Raw genomic sequence first — 21,970 nt, 5'->3', positions numbered from 1 at the left:
AGAATTTGAGGATGGAGATTAGAGAGGCATTTCCATGATGTGTCTACTTTAAAACATGAGGCTCTAGTTTTGATGCCCATAATCCACATGGAAAAGATGGATATTCTTGCGTTAATATACATTTACCTACATATGAAAATATAACATAGTCTTTGATTTCCAGAGTAGGTGAAATTGCAGAATGCTACACATGAGCTTAAGGGGAATGCTAATGGCTAGATTTCCAGTCTTGTTATCTCTCTAGATTCATTATGGAGTTTGTAGCTTTAATACTGTGGTATATTTGCAATACTTAGACTGACTCGATCAGCATAGGCAATAAGTAAACCATGTGGTATCTACAGTCATCTGATCACAATGGTTTTGGTAACTATGCTCCTCCTCATTCATTTAAAACATCACCTTAATCCTTCAGGTCTCAGAGTTATGCTGTCAACAGGCACAGATTCTTCCACTGGTTTTACTCTTGTAGGTTCAAAATCCTTTGGGACTTGTCCCTACCTGACGTCTGTAGGCTACTGAGCACGGGTGGCTGTGTTATCTCCTTTGCTTCAGGCCCAATCTTCTGAGCTGTGCAAGCTCCCTTCTGTGTGTCTTCTTTTGTCCACAGTGGCTTCCTCCTCTGAACTTTTATTCTAAACCAATTATTCCTTATTTGAGTTCTGCTGCCACAGTGATGAGAAAGATGAACTGATGTTGCAATGTCCCAGAAAGGAAGAAATTTACCTTAAAGATCAAATCATTAGAGCCAGCTATACAATTGATGAAGTTCAAAATATCTGGACTCATGTAACTCTCCATTTCTTCCACGGATCAGTAGTGTGTTAACTGTAAAACTATGAAAGGGATTTAATTAATCCAGGTTGAATTTTAAAATAAGAAATACTAAATACAATGGATAATTGAGGAATTTACGTTTCTTGAATTAATTTCCCAGCTTTGTAAGTATTATCAAGGTTGAACACTGTATTGATAACTTTATATTTATGTGTGTATAAGTAGTTGAAAACCATTACAACATATACATATACATTTTTAGATATGGTTCCCCCTAATTTCCCTTGAAACCTATATACTTTTTTCATATTGTGAAAAAATTATATAACACTATTTATTGCAAAAGCTTTAATCTTATGTGTCCTTTGCAATATTGTTAAATGTCTGAAAAAATAGTGTTATGAGGTATAAATAAGTTAAAGTTTATAACTTACCTGAAATTTTGTCTGACATATATTTCATGGAAAGCAAACATGATGAAAAATATATTTAATGGGCTTTCAAGTTGGCTCAGCAGGTAACTTGCTTACTACCAACCCTGACACTCTTATTTTGATTTCCAGCACTCCTATATTGTAAAGAGAGAACCAACTTTGTCACAACTTGTCCTCTGACTTCCATACATTTTTTGAGATACATGTGCATGCACATACGTACAAAAACACACTCATGCATGACTTTAAATAAAAATTTTTAATTACTATCAATTTTTATGATTATATTAACATATATGCATATTATTTCTTCTAGACAAATATATACCATTCAAATGACTCATTTTATTTTGTGTCTTGGTTAATTTTTATTTTGATTTAGGTTTGAAAGTTATTCCCTTTTGTTTAATACTAGATTCCTACATTTGCATATCATCCTGAACTTCGTGGTTATTCAATTAACAAAAACTTATAAATGTATCAGTTAATCTCTCAACGCACCCTTAAGTAATAGAATCATAAATCACCGCACATCATTCATGCTTCCATTATCATTGACATTCTGAAGGAAATGTGCAGGTAGAATTCTTGTTTAGCCTCAGCTACTGGAACCTGTGTCCTTACTTTGGTCTGGCACACATTTCTAGTTCATCATTCATTTAACCTTGGCTTAAACACACTCTTTCTGTTCTGTGCCCCAGTGTAGGGGAATGCCAGGGCCAATAAGTGGGAGAGGGTGGGGTGGCAAGCAGGGGGATCTGGGAGGCAGCAGGGGTTTGTTCTTGTTGTTTTGGGGTTTTTTTGGTTCTTTTTTTTTTTTTGAGGGGAAACTGGGAAAGGAGAAATCATATGACATGTAAATAAATAAAATATCTAATAAAAAATAAACAAATAAACAAATAAACAAACAGGAGTATAAAAAAAAGTATTCTTCACCTTCAAATCTGGGACGTTTTAATTTTTGCAGTAAGTCCCAAGTGTTGATTTTATTATACAAGAAAATCCCCCATAGCCTATTCTAATTTGAAAATGCAGGTTGATACTATTTGATTATTAACAGTTCACTTTGATATATTAATATTTAAAGCCATTTCAGGGTAAAAAAAATAAGTACTTATCTTGGTTATAAAAAAAAAAAAACAAAAACAAAAAAACGCTCTTTCTATAAGGCTGGATGCTTCTCTTTTTCTTTCATCCCAACTTCCAGGACATCAAGGATCTTGTGAACAAAACCTGTCCAGTAAGTTCCCTTTTCTTATGACCACTGTTACAGCTCTCACCAGTGTCTACAGTAGGCAGGGTGTTTTGATAGTTTACTAATCTAATTTTGAATATTTATGTTCACTTGCAGTTATATTGCAGTTATATTCTTTGCCTACAAGTCTTGGGATATTTTGTGACCAGTAAATCTACTACAATGTATATATTTATCATTAAGAGCCTGCTGGAGTAGAGGCTGCAGATTCAGCTCAGTCAGATAGAACTTGTCTAATAAACAGTATTCTGGAATGAATGACAGAAAAATTAGAACGGTCCATAATAAACGAATCCTTGAAATCTTGACAGTTTCTTGTATTTTATGACATTGCATTTCAGTAGTCAACCATGCTCTGACGTAGTTGGCCTTTATAAAACCTATGCTAGATAGAAGTTGGCAGGGGTAACCCATTATCACTTAAAATGAGTTTTGGATTTAAAATAATTATATTCATTTATTGAGATCATGAACCTCAAAGCAACTATCCATGCTTTCCTCCCCAGCTAAAACTTATTAAAACAATTTATCTTTGTCCATTTAGAGACTTTGTAACTTCTAAAGTAATGTGGTATTTTGCTATAGGTAAAATTGACTATTGGTACATAATATTTATATTTAATGTGCACATATATTTCCAAAGCTGGTCACTACACATCTTGGATAAAATATAATGTAATTCATTTTCATGATTAAAATATAAAGCACACCAGAGTATAATATAGTTGTTGAATCCATAATTGCCCAATTAACCACAGACAGCAACGCTGACCTCCTTTCCCTTCTAGACTTGAACTCCGTTATGGCAAATGACTTTGAATTAAGTATGCTTGCCCTGCTTTAGGCACCGGTTTGGTAGACATATCATGCACCTTTTTATTCTGTGCTTAAATGGAATACCTCTCTGTTTTAGATTCTATTACAACCATGAATAACTTCTTAAACATAGATAGTCATAATTAATGTTATCATACATTTCTAGGGTATGTGGAAATATTAAATGTTACCTTCATTTTTTCAAAGTTCTTTAGTGATTTCAGTTTCATAAAGCTGCTTATTTTCAAGCATTTAACAAAATAAAAATTTCTCTACTCTGTGAAGTCAATCATCTAGGATTGTATTACATATTATATCTTTTCCCCCTTTCCAAATTAATCCTCCACATTAATCTCATTGCCTCTTCTATATTATTAACAATGCAACAGACTAGTTTATTAAAGCAAAAAAACCTAAGTTCTGCTTTATATTTCGATAATATCTTCAAGGAATATTTACATTTAAGCAGGCTCAATTATAATATTTGAATTCTAGTGAGTAAAAAATACTCAACTTATTTTGGTATTATATTTTCTTAGATGTAACCTTTGGCCAGAGTATCCTTAAAGATAGCCTCTTTGTTTACAATTTAGCAGGTAAACTTTCTTGATTTTTTTCTCAAGTCTCTGAACTTTATTAATAAAACTTTTATAGTGAAACATAAATATATTTTCTTCTGTTTGTTATCACGATTCAAATTTGGTAAAAAAAAAATAAAATTATATGAGGAATTTCCCTATTGTTTTACATCAGTAGGTTTGAATGAACTCCACAATGGAACATATCTGCTCTCTTGAATATTTGTAAGGACAATAAAGAACATATCTTTATTGATCTTTTCTTACTCCCCAACTTCCTTTTGTTTCTTCACCTAAAATATTTTCACTCTTTTGACTTTTATCCTCTAATATTGTCTTATCTTTGGTTTAGACACAGGAAATGACCAGTAGCCATGAACTTATGTGAATCCTGAAAGTTGGGACCTGATGGGTAGGTTAAACTCCTGCTCTTTTTGGAGTTAATTGTTTTTACTCTGAACTTATATTTTTACTGCATTCACCTGAAGTTATTTATGTTTTTCTCTTCTGGAGCCCTGATAGTTTCATAAGTTTAAATTAACGTTAATGTTTTTCCATTTGCTAAAATGTCATGTTGGATAGGAGCTAACTCAGCACTGAAAACTGCAAGGTGTTCACAAATGGAGGCGTGCATATGAACCAGATGGGAAACAATCTGAGGATAAACTGTATGGTATGCACAGCATCTTAGGCTAAATCAAGATGCAGCTAACATATTCAACTTGATATTTTCATTTGTAAATGTTGTTTCAAAACAACACTGTAAAATTATGCGTGTGTAAATTTTTAAAGACTCTATTGACTTGTGGTCAAAAGTATAGCATTTTGGATAATAATTCAAATTTTAGTACAAGACTATTAACAGAAAAATGTATTATAAAAGCGTTAGAGTGGCAGGTTGCTTACATTGTTACAGCATTTTTGTCTTGTTTAACAAGGTGAACCTGGCATTGTTAAATATTGATGCTGTCATTAAACTGCCAGTGCACTTGTATTCTCTATTGCTAATTGGAAAGTATTTTAATGTAACTCAAGTCCATTGCTTTAATTACTATCCAAATAAAATGCATATATATGCATATTGATTGTTTGAAATACTTTTTACTTAATGTGAAGAGATGTTCTTTGACAGGGATGTTGTATTGATTATCACTTCTTTCTACCATGGAAGAAGAAAATAAAATAAAGGAAATAACAAAAGATGAGAGGAAAGGCAATAGGAGAAAGGAAGGGAGAGGAAGTGGAAAAGGGAGGATATGAATAGAAGGAAGAAAGATGAAAAGAAACAAAATAGTTGAGGAAAGGGAAGGATGCTGATGGCAGATACTGTAGACCTGGCTCAGCAGAGTGAGTGAATTTGGTTGGAGCTTAACTTGCCCTGGGCTTGTTTTATAGCATGTTTTAGCTTCATTTTCTTCTGACCTTGTTGATTTGATTTACTTACTTTTGGTACTATAAATACTTTTCCTCACTTAATGGGACAATATAAAGCAAATGAAAACAAATAACAACAGCAAAAAGAAAAGTTAAATAAAATACTAAATCCCTTAGGGAGTAAGCTAAACACCTAGGGTATAGTTCATTGACTATGCAGTGCTAGTAGATTCTAGTCCACCACACAACAGCAGTCACACATTATTTATACTGCACATTCTTGCTAGGGTAAGATAATAAGATATATAAAATTAAGTCCCTGGACTAAGTAAAACCTGTAAGTCTTACTCTTTCTTCCATAATCATCTGAAACAACTTCAGTATTTATTAACGTATCAATGAAAATTTATCTCATATAATAATCTCATTTACTTAAAGAAAATGTTGTCTGTATATGGACCACATGTATACATGGGGAGGTCTCATATGGAGGCCACTTCAGGGGTTTGGATCCCCTGGAACTGGAGTTCCTGGCAGTTCTGAGCTGTGACACTTGGGTGATTAAAAAAGAATGTGGGTCCTGTGTCAGAGCTGCAAGTACTTTCCATGGCTGAGCCACCTACCCAGTCCTCAAATTGGAGGTCTTTTAATATTAATACTACTGAAAGAATAACAGTACTTGTTATGATTGATAATATATGCAGTTGACTTGCAGATGAGAATCAGTGCTATTCATAAAAGCCCATTTATCTGTAATATTTTCTTCAAGGAGTGTTGATGAATACAGAAGGCATATTTATGCTGCAGCCAGACTTAGGCAATAGACTGGATTCTAAACACAGGCAGCTAAATCAGAGATTTCAAGTCATAGTATCTAAGGACAAGTTTTATGTTGATGGAAATTTTGACTCCTATAGAGAGGAGTAGAGGCAGGATTGCTAAAACTCATGCTAATGGTACAGAGAAAGACAAGTTGATCAATGGAATAAAATCAAAGACCCAGAAGTAAACCCATATACTTATGGACACTTCATCTTTGACAAAGAAGTAAAAAAATATACATTGGGGAAAAAAAGAAAGCATCTTCAATAAATGGTTCTGGTGTAACTGGTGGTCTGTATGTAGGAGAATGAAAATAGATCCATATTTATCAATTTGTACAAAGCTCAAGTCCAAGTGGATCAAGGATATAAACATAAAACCAGATATACTGGATCTAATAGAAGAGAAAGTGAGATCTTGAAACTTGAAAGCCTCAAACTCATTGGCATAGAGGGAAATTTCCTGAAGAGAAGAGCAATGGCTCTGGCTCTAAGATCAAAAATTGATAAATGAGACCTCATGAAAGTGAAAAGCTTCTGTAAAGTAAAAGACATCATCAATAAGACAAATTGACAACCTACAGATTGGGAAAGATTCTTCACTAACCATACATTGGACAGAAGGCTAATATCCAAAATATATAAAGAACTCAAAGAGTTAACCTCCAAAAAAAAAACAAATAACCCAATTAAAAGTGGGATACAGAGCTAAACAGAGACTTCACAACAGAAGAATCTTGAATGGTAGAGAAGCACTTAAAGAAATGCTCAAAGTCTTTAGTCATCAAAGAAATGAAAGTCAAAATATCTCTGAGATTCCACTTCACACCAATCAGAATGGCTAAGATCAAAAACTCAGGTGACAACACATGTTGGTGAAGATGTGGAGAAGGAGGAACACTTCTCCACTGCTGGTGGGGTTGCAAGCTGGTACAACCACTTTGGAAATCAACCTGGAGGATCCTCAGAAAATTGAAAATAGTTCTACCTGAAGACCCAGCTGTACCATTCTTGGGCATATATTCAAAAGATGAAGCACCATACCCACAAGGACACGTCCTCCACCATGTCCACAGCAACCTTGTTTGTAACATCCAGAAGCTGAAAACAACCCAGATGTCCCTCATTTGAAGAACTGATCAGAAAATGTGGTTCATTTACACAATTGAATACTATTCATCTATTAAAAAGGAGGACATCATGAATTTTGCAGGCAAATTGATGGAACTAGAAAATATCATCCAGAATAAGGTAACCCAGACCAAAGAGAACATTAGTGCTATGTACTCACTGATAAGTAGATACTAGCCAAAAAAGTACAGAATACGCATGACACAACACAGACTCAAAAAGTTTAACAAGAAGAAAGGCTTAAGTGTGGATGCTTTAATCCCTCTTAGAATGGAAAAAAAAATCACAGGAGGCAGAGGAAGGGAGGGAAGAGGGTAGGAAAAGGGAAGAGAAGGGGAAAAGGTGAGCAGGATCAGGTATGTATGGAGGACACAGAAGAACAGAGGAACAACAGAATGAATGGAAATATGCAGCTACCGTAGGCAGGGTGGGGTGACCCTCTAGAAAGTCTCAGAGACCTGGGTTGTGAAAGTCATCCAAGACTCAAGACCTTTGCCAAAATGCCAAACAGTGGAAAACTGGAACCTGATGAGACCACCTCCAATAGACAAACAAAGCCACCAGTGTAGAGAAGGAGACACCAACCCACCCTCAAAATCTTTGACCCAGAATTGTTTCTGTCTAAAAGAACTGCAAGGACCAAAAAGCTGAAGAGACTGAAGGAAAGATGCTCCAATGACTTGGGATCCAACTCATGGCTGGGGAGGGGGTACCAAGGCCTGACACTATTTATTACTGAAGCTAAGGTTTTCTTACAGACATGAGCCAGCCTTGGCTGAGTCCCTGAGAGACCCTACCAGCAGCTGATTGAGACAGAGACAGATACTTACACCCAACCATTAGATTAAAATCTGGGGACCCTTAAGGTTGAATTAGGGGAAAGATTGAAGAAGCTGAAGGGCAGAGTGACCCCAAAGGAAGACCAGCAGTCTCAACTAACCCAGACCTCAGGAATTTCCCAGAGACTGAGCCACCATCTAGGAGCATACAGGAGCCAGCCCGAGGTCCCTGGCACATATATAGAAGTCTGCCTGGTTTGGCTGCAGAGGGAGTAGGTGTGCTTAATCCTAAAGTGACCAGAGAAGGGTGAGGCCTGGAGGGTAGAGCACCCTCTTTGAGGCAAGGAAGGGGAGGAATGCGATAAAGAACTGAGGGAGGGGATACTGAGGGCATACAACAAGTGAAATGTAAAAAGATAAAATAACTTAAAAAGATGTACTAATCTGAAATGTCATACTCTGCAAAGTATTTGGAGTATTTACGGACCCATCTTCACGAAGCATAGATAGGCAGTTTCCATAGGCTTCCATTGTTTCCAGTGTGTTTCTAACCCTATTCTATAGCATTTCTAATTTAGTAGTAGTTGTAATGTACTGTTATCATTTTTTGCTTATTTTTGGTACTAGGCAACAAGGAACCTTAGAAACAGGTACACGCGAGGCAGTCTTCTACTATTCAACCACATCTAGCCATCAGAGTTATTTTCATTGCCATATCCCCACTTGACCATCCCTCACCTCTTCATCTTCCATACTGAGGATGTTATTTTCTCCCTTCTTGCATTTTAAGTGTTTTTGTATACACGGGGACAAAAGTATGTTATTAGCTATGTGTTTTGCAAGAGTTTTCGATATCACCTGGAGGTGTCTTTTAATAATTCCTTTTTAGGAGAGAGAAAACTAAAGTTTTAAGGAATTGCAGCTTATCAATTACTTCCTAGAGCAGGGATGTGCTTGGCGTCACTTTGGAAAGGTCAAGCCCGAACCAGAGGCCTCTTCACCTCCTCAGATGCCATCATCTAGCATTTAGCATGTTTCAAATCTGCATTCTTCCGTGAGGCAATGTAATGTTGAATTTTATTACTTTGTTTTAAAAGGTGTTAGGTTTGTGCCTAGGTTCAGTTTGTACTTATAATAATCCTGATGTTCCAGTTCCATTATTGAAAATTTGTTTTGCCTCAATTTTACAGCCTTTAGTCGTTTGTCAAATATTAGCTGTCTCTTTCCTGTGGGCTTCTGTTTCACTGCCTGGTTTGCCTGGTTCCCTAGCAGCACAGGAACCCGTTACTTATAGGGACATTACAGTGTATTCTAAAGTCTGGTGTAAATCCTCCTGCTTAGTCTTCTGTACTATATTTGCTTTTCTGGGTCTTTTAATTTCTATATCTATTTTAGAGTTAATTTACTGATATTCAAAAGTAACTTGGCTAATGTATTAATGAGATAATGTTAAATGTACAGGTCAAGATATGTACCAACGTCTCACAATGTTGAATTTTTTTTTTTATTCATGAATACGAAACATCACTAATGAGGCCTTTACTTATTTTGTAATAGTTCTACAGTTTTGCTCTTGAGGAGGGAATGGGGGAGGTGGTGCTGAGAGTATCTAATTCAGAGACTTGTGGCAGTCAGAGCTTAAGCATGGACAAGAAGCTGGAAGTGTTCTAAATCATGATGCATCAGGGCTGATTGGAAGGCCCTGGCAGTCAGTAAAGGCAGCTGGAACAAACATGAATGTTTCACCAGCTGCCATATCGAATTGGAATGCTTTTGACCAGCTCAAATTTTCTTCACACCCAACTTCCCATTGGACAGATCTTTTCTGATTAGTAAGATTTATCATCTGATTTGCGTATACTTACTTCCAGCTAGCCAGGGAGCCTAGGTTCACATTACCAGGGAACAAGGCATCTTTTTTTTTTTTTTTTTTTTTTTTTTTGCCAATTTGGCACAGGCCAGAGTCCAGCTCTGACAAGGTAGGGTTGGGGAACTAGCCGCCATTGCTCTTTGAAGAAGAAAGAAAATGAAGATCATACCTGTGACTCACCAGAGACAGAGTTGTGGTGCAGCCTGTCACCTGAAAGGGAACCAGAGTCACCTCCTCTCCTGCTGCAAGAGATACTCCCCCTGCTTCCCCTACGGGGAACCTGATCCTGCCTTAGGGCTCCCGCTTCTCCTTTGAGATCTACTGTTCTTTCTGCCTATTATGGTCTGGAAGATGTGGGACATGCTGCCTCCATCACTTGTATGACTCACTTGTTCAATTCACATTTGCTCTGCAAGGACCTTCTTTTGGGTGGTGTCAGCAGACCTCAGAGTTTAGAGCTCTGACACTAGACTTCAGTCTCTTTATCCACACTTGAAAGGCTACTACTGCACAGGACTTCAATGCGAACTCTGTTGTTAGCATTCTGAAACTAATGAGGGTCTCAAAGTGTTTTCTGCTCTCACATTCTAATTATTAATCCTTCCTGGAAAATAAAAGTTCACCCATATTTCTTTGTGCTCTTTTCTTTGCCCACACTGTTCTTGGAAGGAGGACAAGATGGGAACACAACTGGAAGAACATGACATTGGGAGGGTAAGAAAGTGGGGTTGGGAGCTAGGAGGAGGTGGGGAAGGAAAAATAATATGATCAAGATCTATTGTATGAAAAAAGTTACATTTACAAAAGAACAAAATTGTCCAATTGGCTATTTTATTCAATATAATCTAGTATATGTGTTATTGTAATTGCACCTATAATATTTTAGCGTGTTATCATAAACATTACATTATTAATTTCACATTCCACTTGTTCATTTCTTGTATGGAAGATATCAACTTAACTTGCATATTAAAATCTGATAATGTTACTGTTTTGATTAGGGTTTCTACTGCTGTGATAAACACCATGATCACAAGCAAACTGGTGTGAAAGGATTTTATTTGGCTTATGCTTCCGCATCAAAGTTCATCAGAGAAGGAAGTCAGTGTAGGAACTCAGGACAGAAACATGAAATCATAAACTGATGCAGAGGCCATGGAGAAGTATTGCTTACTGGCTTTCATCTCATGGCTTGCTCAGCCTGCTTTCTTAAGAGAACACAGGACCACACCAGCCCATAAATAATACCACTAACAATGATCTGGGCCTTGCTCCAGCAATCCCTAATAAATGCCCTACAGGCTTGCCTACAGTCTGATCTTAGAGAGACATTTCTTCAACTGAGGCTCCCTCCTCTCCCTTGTCTCTAGCTTTTGTCAGCCTTTCATAAAACTAAGAAGTACACTTCCCCAAATTAATCACATGACATATATGATTGTACTCATAGGTGGTTAAGTTAGAATGCATGTCTCATACTTAATAGTATTGTCAAAGATATCAAGGGATGCTGATTTTTTTCAGCATTAAATTATCTGTTTTTGTGGGTGCTTGCTTATTTTCTCCTTAAATACAGTTCATAAAATGTGTATTCTCTGCAAACACTTTTGATATATGTAAAATATTAGAAAGAACATAAAAATTAAACTTTTAATGAGGTGGAGAGATATAGCATGTTTCAAATAATACTTGCACATAAGCTGGAGGATCACAGATGATTTTCTAACATTCATGTAAAAAGTGGGGCATAGTCACATGTGCCTATAATTCTAGAATAAGGGAGATCAGGAGTTTTTCTACAGCTTGCTGGTCATTTAGTTAGGTAGGTAATTTTTCAGATTCAGGAAGAGACCCTGTTTCAAAAATTAAGGTAGAGAAGTGATTGAGAAAGATATCCTATGACAACTGCTACCTGTCCCATTTATACACACATATGTGCACCTGAATACTCATGCCCACACACACACACACCACCCACTTAGAGAAAGAAAAGGATTAAACTTGTGTGTCAGATCTATGAGCAATGAACAAACAACAATGTGGACAAAGGTAAGACAGATTTATCCAGAGAGATGCTCATAAACAAGGCTGAGCGATGTGGGCCACAAATAATTCAGACACAGACAATGGGATGCTTGTGAGGAATGTGGGTCTGAAAAATGTGAAGCTACTTAGTAAGTGCATTGGAGAGCCCAATATTAATTTATACTTATAAAATAGTAAAATGAAAAAATAATCGTTCTGGCCATTGAGATGGTAAAATTCATAGCAAATACAATTGACTTGTGACTATGTTTACAAATTTTTAATAAATACTAAATAACTCAATGAATGTATTTAATAACTTAGTAATATCGTTAATTATTCAATAAGCAAATTGACACTATTGGAATGTTTAAATATTTTATGTTAATCAAGTATTCTCTTGTGATTATTTTCCTCTCTTTTTTTCATTTGCAGAGCTGAGAGGATGAACTCAAGATTTATGTATGACAAGCAGACAGTCTCCCAGTGTCATAGAATGTTTTTATATTCTATTATTTTTCTGAATCTTCATAACTTTTGAGCACTTCTCTTAATACAACTCCATTTTTCACTTTTCTTAATAATTTTCATTCATGCAAATATAACGTAATTAATGAAAGGACCTTAAATATCAAACCTTAAATAATATGCTGGTAAAAGATTGGGTGAAAGACACGTGTTTGATACTGCTTTTATAGATTTCAAGCATGTCAGGAATGTATGACACTGGCCTATACTCTTTGTAAATGTTTCTCAGGTTTTTCTCTCCCCTAAGTTGGGACAGAATGGGGAAAAACATTTGATCATGTTAGAATTTTACCTTTCTTTCTGTGGAAAGTTGTACTGCCTAGAGTTACGTACATTAGTTATCAAGCTCTGTTAAGTTTGATAATACACTTACAGGGATAAGTGGTTCCCCTGCAGCAGCCCAACCCATGGAAGGTTTTTTGATGGAGATCACACTATTATTGACCATAGCTCTAGACACCATACCCTGAAAATGTTCTCCATGAAGTTTCTGCTCCATAGTGAATACTCTTAAGAGATATGAATTCCAATATTTTCTCTCTTTGTAATCTTAAGAACAGTGATTTTTGCCTTGAATCCTGATCTAAAATTAAGTGTTAATAATTCAGTTTGCCCAGCTTTTTCTTTGTTTTACAAGTAGGACATCAACTTTCTCACTCTTTCCGTGGGAACCAGAAGCCAGAGGTCTAAATGTCCGTAATCACAACATCCATTTTCTTTCAGAGGATATCAAGACTTTGACTCTGGTTCAAATCCTAATCAGTAATAGTGAACTATCTGAAAAGTCAACTACCAGTGACTAAAATGTAAGTAACTTCAAGTCTCCCTGGATATACCAATATAATAATATGGAATATAAAGACATAAAAGTTGATGTCAGGCTTTGCAATCCTAGAAAGATGAAACTGTATAAGAATTTTCAAGATATCTGAAACTATAACTAAAGGCACTATCATAGAATGAAAAATAAGGAGCAAATATCAAGTAAATGTGTAATTAAAACTACAGGTACCTATTCAAAAAGTTTAATTGATATCATAATATACTAGAATAAAATAGATTTTGCCCATAAAACTAGTAATCTGCAATGATATATAAAACACAAATTAATGAAAAATGTTTAAACTTCTAATGATGTTAAATATAAACAGGAGGTAGGAGCAATAAAGTCAGAGTAGAAGCATAAAGGGCCAAAGTTAACATGTTGTATGTGGCTAAGACATGTATGTATTGGTATGATGCTGTTACTAACATGCATCATAACAATTAAAGAATGTAACAGAACATGAGAATGAAAAAAATAGTGAGTATAGATTTATATAAGGATAATAGGAAATTTTATGTCACATTTTGTAAAAGGACACTTTTGCAGAAACCAGGTAAACATAGTATGGAGACAAACATAGAAAATCAAATTAATAAAACGTGGAAAGTAGCCCCCATTCTCCAGGAAAACTAAAGGCCTCAGTGGACAGTTAACTTTTAGAATGAATTGGCCTTTTCCAATTCTGTCTACATCTGTGTAAATATTGGAATATATGAAAGCAAAATGACCACCAAGAGCTTGCGAGTTCCAACTGTATCTTCAGCTAAACAAACTGAAAATCAATATCTTCTCTAGGCTCCTTCAGAAACTCAAGGTCACAGAAATCCTGCCCGGAGTGAAATGTTCTTGTTAAGAATAGTCTTGCCTCATGGGAAGCTCCTTCAGCAGAGGCTCGGCAACTCACACTTTCCCAGGAACTAAGGAGCATCAGGGAAATAAAATACACCATTTTACAGTCTGGTAGGCTCCCCTTCTACCTACTCAGCACATGAATCTTTTCTGTAAAGATCACAGCTCTAAGACACAAGCTCACTAATGTACAGGCAAACTAAACGTTAGTAATTAATTTAAAGTCAAGAAACCACAGTAAAGAGACCATGCAATGGTATATATCCTGTAGAATCAGATAAATGCAAGTAGAAAAGCATTACTATCATGCTAAACCTATTACACTGTTTAAAATACAGAAGGCACAAGAGAAAACAACAAACCCTGGCAAGGCTAGGAAGTGACTAAAACCCACTTTCTGAAAAGGGGAGACAAAATGAACCAGAAGCATTAAAAAATGCTTATTGGGATATTTTATTTGTTTGTTTTTGCAAAAATGATTGTCATTTACCAGATAATCATCAATACTTCTTTTTAGTAGTTTTCAAAAAATTTTAAAACACAAAAAGTCTGTAGTTAGATGAGTAAAGTGAAATAACTGATAATGGACAGAATTCACAGTGGGGATGCGCTTCAGGAAGTGAATAAAGAAACAGTACGATCCATGCAAAAGCATTATTATGGAACATGAAAAAGAAATGATCAAGTGATGGAAAGACACAAGAAAGCCTGGATGTACATTACTGAGGAAAAGAAGAGAATCTGCAAAAGCTACACAACATATTGTTCCATAAATGATGATCTGGGGTAAATATTTGAATAGACAGAAGCAATATTAAAAAGTGCTTGCCAGAAATGGGTGGAAAGACACATGACAATGAAGCAAAACAGAAGTTTCATACATTTAAGATTATCAGTGAGGTTATACATAAATATAGACATAGACAGATAGATAGATTATAGATAGATAGATAGATAGACAGACAGATAGATTAAATATATATAGATATAGATAGAGATATATAGAACTATATCTATATAGAGATAGTAGATAGATAGATATATTCTATCTTTCTATGTATCTATCTACTACCTATATATATATACATATACAGATGTATATATGTATATTATATATAATATACATATATATACATTATATATATACATATATATACATTAATTATATATATAATTAATATTTACTAAATTAAATTAGATCAGTAGTGGCGAGCTAGCAAAAAATTCTCAACTACGTGGATATTATGTTATAGACTCCTAAAGTAAAAATCTCAAGAGGAATTAAAAATTAATTGGAATCAAATAAAAATGCAGATTCAACACATCCACTCTGTAAGATACAGTGAAATCACAGCTTAGAGAGAGACTAACAATGTCTGTAATAGTAAAGAATATATATATATATGTGTATATATTATATGTGTATATATATGTATGTATACATATATATACACATATAATATATACATATATATATATATGTATATATTCCTTACCCTACGTAAACCTAGGGGTGAACCCTTGTGAACTATGGTCTGGGGTTGATTTCAATTACTCAATGCACTTTCTACATCAGTAACCAAAGCACTGCTCTGTTGTGCAATGGTCATAAGGATAATGGCTTTGTACATATGCAGAGGAGAAATTTGTGGGTATTTTGGCATCTTCCTTTCAGCATTAGTTGGAAGCTAAATTGGAGATGAATGTAAAATTTACCACGCCTTCTGGTAAATTAGCAAGCTGTGTCTATAAAAAGTGGAACAGAAAACAGTCAGTCTGTGTCATGTCTATTCAGTTCTGGAGACGAGTTCTCTTTCTTAAGTAATGTTATATTGGAGCACAAAGATACAATGATGTACTGATTTTAGAAAAACAATGATCTTTGTAGAAACAAAATATATGGGTGATAAGAAGGACAGTCTACAAAGCCCACAGTTCTCCATCAATAGACAACGCCCTTGATGTGCTTTTGCCTAACAACATTTTGAAAATGAATGAGCTATATTAATAGCACTTCAAGAGAAAAGAGACAAAAAATACACTGACATTTGTGGACTTCAATAACTCTCAGTAATTGGCAGGCTGAACAGGAAGAGAATAGGATAAAGTGAGATTGAGCAGCATAATCAATCAACATGCCCAATTGATATCATAGATTACTTCACCCAGCAACAGCTGAATGTACATTATGCTTAACTTGAAATGGAACACTCACTAATATAGGCCCCATGTGTGTCATAAAACACACCCCAGCAGACTGAAGAAATAGAAATCATCAAAAATGTTGTTTTGGACCACTGTTAAATTAAATTAGATCAGTAGTAGCGAGCTAGCAAAAAATTCTCAACTACATGAATATTATGTTATAGACTCCTAAAGTAAAAATCTCAAGAGGAATTAAAAATTAATTGGAATCAAATAAAAATGCAGATTCAACACATCCACTCTGTAAGATACAGTGAAATCACAGCTTAGAGAGAGACTAACAATGTCTGTAATCGTAAAGAAGAATCAATGTGTGTAATCTAAACTTCCACCTTAGGAAGCCAGAAAGAAAGAAGTGCAAATTAGATACTAATGAAAGAAAATATATAACTGCTTTGAGTTGAAAATGGGGACTTGATAGTGAAAAATCAGTAAAAGAGCAGTTTTCTTAAAAGGTGAATGCCAAACAATTTGATATTTCTATAGTCAATCTAATAAGGAGAGAAAAGGAGATGATATCAATAAAGAAGAAAAGCTCCTCCCCACTAAGCCTATGATTGTCGTTCAAATAACAAAGTACCATTATGCTCCACTTCATGCCCATGAATTTAAAAGTGCCATGAAATGGAAATGAAATGGTAGAATTATTTACCAGAAATGGATTTCTGAAACCAAACTGGAAGAAATAGGCAAATCATATCTGTATCTCTATCAATCTATCTATCTGTCTGTCTGTCTGTCTCTCTATCTATCAAATTATATATATATATACATATATATATATATACATACATACATATGAGGAGAGAGAGAGAGACAGAGAGAGACAGAGAGAGAGAAAGAAAGAAAGAAAGAAACCAACAATTAATAATTTTTCTAAATTGAAATATTGGATTCTCTGAAACAGGGTGGAGTAACATTACCCTTCTATAATCTTTTCGAGAAAATATATTTTAGAAGAAGAGTTAATGTTGTGTTCTATAAGACTGGCCATATCTTAAAAAATACCATGTTAATGACAACAAGAAGACAAAGGTATCATGAGAAAGGAAAATGTAGATTAAAATTACATATACATGTGCTCATAAAGATTGAAAAAACTTTAAAATCATTTAAAATATATTGTAGAAAAAATATGTATTACAACAAAGTATGAGAAACTCCAGACTGCTTGACATTTGAATATCAATTGATGCAATCAGCACGATAAAGGGAAAATGTGATTATTTTGATAGTTAAAAAAAGTATCATTTGACAAAATCCAATGAACATCAAACACAAAACTAGTCAGAAAACTAAGAATAGATGAATAATGAAAAAACATCTTGATGAAGATTTATATAAAAAAAGCATCCAAAATTTAGAGTTAATCATGTATTTTTGCAGGAAGATTAAAATGTTCCCTTTAAGATCATAAACAGATAACATATTCTTTCAATACTCCCTTTCCCAGGGACCCAAGTAAAGTTATAATAGGAGAAAAGGAAACAAAAAAAGTAAACTACTAAGTATGAATGGTGTACTGTTAACATACAGGATCCATCATTTCCCTGAACATGAATACTGAATATATAAGGAAGAATGTAATATTTACATATGTTAAGCAAAAAGAAAAACCCAATAAAAAATGCAAGCCTCAATTAGTGAAAAACTTCTGTCAACTTAGGAAAATTCACTACTTATGACAAATCTATTCTTTCCAGCTTGATCTACATACTGAATGCAACCACTGTTAAATTTGTAGCTAGTTCCTTTGTGATCACCTAGACAGTGAATCTGATGTGTGTCTGGGAATATGAATGTTTCTATGAAAAACATTCATGTATGGCATGCACAAATAAATTTAAAACACATACCATGTCACACTGAATAAGACTGTGTGCTATGAAACAAAACAAACAGTTCAATGGATTAGGCCAGGGTTCCCAGGAAAAGAACCACATGAACATGAACTATTAATATTGGCAAAATGACCAAAATGTACATGACCTCATTAGCCCTGCATTGTGAGGCTGGCTAAGTTTTCAGTCTTGGCAGGATTTCTCTTTCTGTTGAGTTGACCTTAAGTCCAATTAGACAGCTATCTGTTATCACCAACCTGTGAGTGCCATTTTGTGTACCTTTATAGAATCTTGCCAGTTAATATACACGGCCCTCTTTTGCCAGATTGCATAGTATTTTTTGGTACCATGTATGTTAGACATAAAGAGGCCTTCTTGTCAGATCCAGCTCAAACCAGCTAATTCCTGGATCCTGTATATGTGATTTCTTCAGAAATGAGGCTTAACTTCAACTTTTGAGAGGCAAGCAAGGGCTATATCAATTTTCGGGGAGTCATTTTGACCCCTCTAATCATGCATTTGATGAAAGAAGGTTCCTCAAGCTGTCACTGTGTATTTGTTAGTATGTTTTATTATGAGGACCATTATACACTTAAGTACCATAACTACCTTTAAACATTGATGCATTATATAATGTTTTCAGTAAATATGAATTAATGTGAATCCCTGGTGTTTTATCCTACAGCCTGGATATTATTTTGCTTTCTTCTCTCACTCATTGTCATCCTTCCTTCTCTCCAGTTAGAGCCCCATCCCATTTTTTTCTGTTATTGTAAATAAGAGTGCTGTCCATAAATTCTTTCTGTGTGTTTGTTCATTTTAATGATTTTGGTAAATCTGTTGATTTTGTATGTTAATTTGGTTCTGTCAGTTTAATGAAACTGTTGAATGTTTCTAGAAGTTTTCTATTAGAACTTTTGGGATATTTAATGCATAATACCATATCACCCAAAAATAAGGATATTTTTACTTCTTTTACTGATTGGATTCATTTAATTTTCTTCTTCTTCTCTATTGATCTGTATAGTTTCTATAGAATAAGATTGAAAATGAATGGGTATTGTGGAAACCCTTTTTTATTAATGACTTTCATGGAATTATTCATATTGTTGTTCTTCCTATGAGGCTGTAAACCCCTTCAGTCCCTTGGGTCCTTTCTCTAGCCTTCATTGGGGACCCTGTGCTCAGTCCAATGGATAGCTGTGAGGCTCTACTTCTGTATTAGTTGGGCACTGGCAGAACTAATCAGCTATATCAGGCTCCTGTCAGCCAGCCCTTGCTGGCATCTACAATAGTGTCTGGTTTCGTGATTGAATATGGGAAGGATTCCCTGGTGGGGCAGTCTCTGGATTGTCCTTCCTTCAGTCTCTACTCCATACTTTGTCTTTGCAACTGCTTCCATGGGTATTTTGTTTCCCGTTCTAAGAAGGATCGAAATTGGACATAGTACTACCTCAGGACCCAGCTATACCACTCCTGGACATATACCCAGAAGATGCTCCAACATTTAACAAGGACATATGCTCCAATATGTTCATAGCAGCCTTATTTATAATAGTCAAAAGCTGGAAAGAGCCCATATGTCCCTCAACAGAGGAATAGATACAGAAAATGTGGTACATCTACACAATGGAGTACTACTCAGCTTTTAAAAAAATGAATTTATGAAATTCTTGGGGAAATGGATGGACCTAGAGAATATCATCCTGAGTGAAGTAACCCAATCACAAAAGAACACACATGGTACACATTCTCTGGTAAGTGGATATTAGCCTAGAAGATTGGAATATGCAAAGTACAATCCAATCCGCAAACCAAAAGAAGCTCAAGAAAAAGGAAGACCAAAGTGAGGATACTTTGACCCTTCTCAGAAAAGAGAACAAAATACCCATAGAAGGAGTTGCAGAGACAAAGTGTGGAGCAGAGACTGAAGGAAGGACAATCAACAACTCTTAAAAAGTAAAGCATTTAATTGGGGCTGACTTACAGTTTCAGAGGTTTAGTCCATTATTGTTATGGTGGAAAGCATGGTGGCTTGAAGAAGACACAGTGCCTATGTGTTCTGCTTCTTAATTTACAGGCAGCAGAAGGAAACTGTGTGCCACACCAGGCATACCTTGAGCATGACAACAAAGCCCACGCCAAAGTTATAAACTTACTCCAACAGGGCCACATCTAATCCAACAAGGCCACACATCCTAATAGTGCCATTCCCTATGGGCCAAATATTCAAATGCATGAATCTATGAGGCCCATTCCTATTCAAACCCCCACAAAAGCATTGTATTACTTACTTTAAAATTACCTAAAAAAAATCTTATCTTATAAAGTATACTGGGTACCTATAGAAAATTAATGAAGGAAATTATATTATGTATTATGTTTGACTGGAAGGATGAAAAGACACAAGCATTGGTTTTGGAAAAAAGCTAGTTTAATTGGGAAATATGCTAAATTAATGAAAACCTCTGTTTAAAATATTAGTTAACCACTCAGGTAGATGTACAGAGATCAGGAAAGTATTTTAGGACACTAGCATAAATAGTTATCTCACAGAGAGCTTGGAATTTATAAGAACTTATTAGGAAATACAATTTTAAAAATTAAATGACAAAATCAAAGACTTCTCAATCATATGATTGGTTAAGTTACAAGAGAATTAAGAAAATGAAAGAGAAGATTAGGCTGGAACCTAACATGATGAGTATGGGATGGACATAGCCAAGATAGCTATGTAGTGTAATCTGAGTGTCTACATTGAAGGCAGGAAACCAACCAACCAACCAAACAAACAAACAACAACAAAAACATGAAGGTTTAAATACATATCTAGTGTACTTGTATAAACCTCATTTTCTCTGCTCACCTAGAATCTATTCACCCATTTATTACCTCTGCTTGCCTACGTGCATAGTTTTCATCAAGAGCCATACTGTTTCACAAAATGTGGTTTACATTTTAATAATGTCCCTAGAAACATTGACACCCTATGCATGTCATGCTCTCCAGAATTAGCTAATTTTAGTCTCCATGTGTGCTTTCCAATTAAAAACATTGGTATATCTTCTTTTCATGCTTACTTATATTTTTATTCTTCTAAGTAATAGAGAAAATATACCTTAAGGTTAATTCATGATTCTAAAACCCAGAGTTGATTTTGAGACATTTAATGACAGTGTTTAATTTTTTCACATTTTAAACATTTTATCAAAAAGCATCAGATGGTATTAGATGAGGCTAAATAGAAACTTATATATAATGTTATAATTTCATAAATTGTAAACACGTGCTGCTATTCTCCTGTAAGTGCTCTAAATCCAAGATACCATAATAAAGGAAAAAAATTAATGCCTCATATGGTAGTATTGTAAAATATATAATCATGCATCGGTGGCACTGTGATTTTGCCTTATCCAAATGCCAGATCCACAGACTTTCATGGTGTTATTTTTCCTGCAGGTGAACTTATCTAACTGCTTCACCTAAAAATAGGTAGGACTCACCTGTCACCTTTTCCTTCTAATGAGATTTTGAAAACCATCTGGGGGCAGCTATCTTTTCACCTTAAGGAATCAAATGCTGTCATTCTGCACTAAATTACCCCCTTCTTCCATATCTTCCTGACTCCTGAACTTAGAAAGAAAAAAAAGAAGAACAACAACAACAAAAAAAAAACCCAAACAAACAAAATAAAACCCTGCCATTGCCTATCCACATTTTATTCATTTCAAAATATTTTCTAATATTAGCATAGCTGGGTTGCATAATAAATGCAAGATTTTCATGATATCCTTCATTCCAAATATGTGGTTTCCTTATAGTTCCTTCACTAGATAAGGTGTGTTATGCAGAAGATTCTGTGTT

At 35.0% G+C, this 21,970-nt stretch overlaps 1 long non-coding RNA gene across 1 annotated transcript; it reads right to left on the bottom strand.

Moving 5' to 3' along the window:
- Window positions 1-587: 587 nt before the first annotated feature.
- On the bottom strand, window positions 588-21,740 carry LOC116094304. The gene is made up of 3 exons (XR_004120038.1): window positions 21,610-21,740; window positions 10,005-10,045; window positions 588-836 (listed from the first exon to the last, which is right to left on the bottom strand). It is a non-coding gene; the product is annotated as an uncharacterized LOC116094304 (long non-coding RNA).
- Between the last annotated feature and the right edge of the window lie 230 nt (window positions 21,741-21,970).

The sequence above is a fragment of the Mastomys coucha genome, unplaced genomic scaffold, assembly GCF_008632895.1.
Source record: "Mastomys coucha isolate ucsf_1 unplaced genomic scaffold, UCSF_Mcou_1 pScaffold16, whole genome shotgun sequence".
Lineage (NCBI taxonomy): Eukaryota > Metazoa > Chordata > Mammalia > Rodentia > Muridae > Mastomys > Mastomys coucha.
Note: the sequence above shows the minus strand (reverse complement) of the source record. Positions and strands in the feature narration are given on the sequence as shown.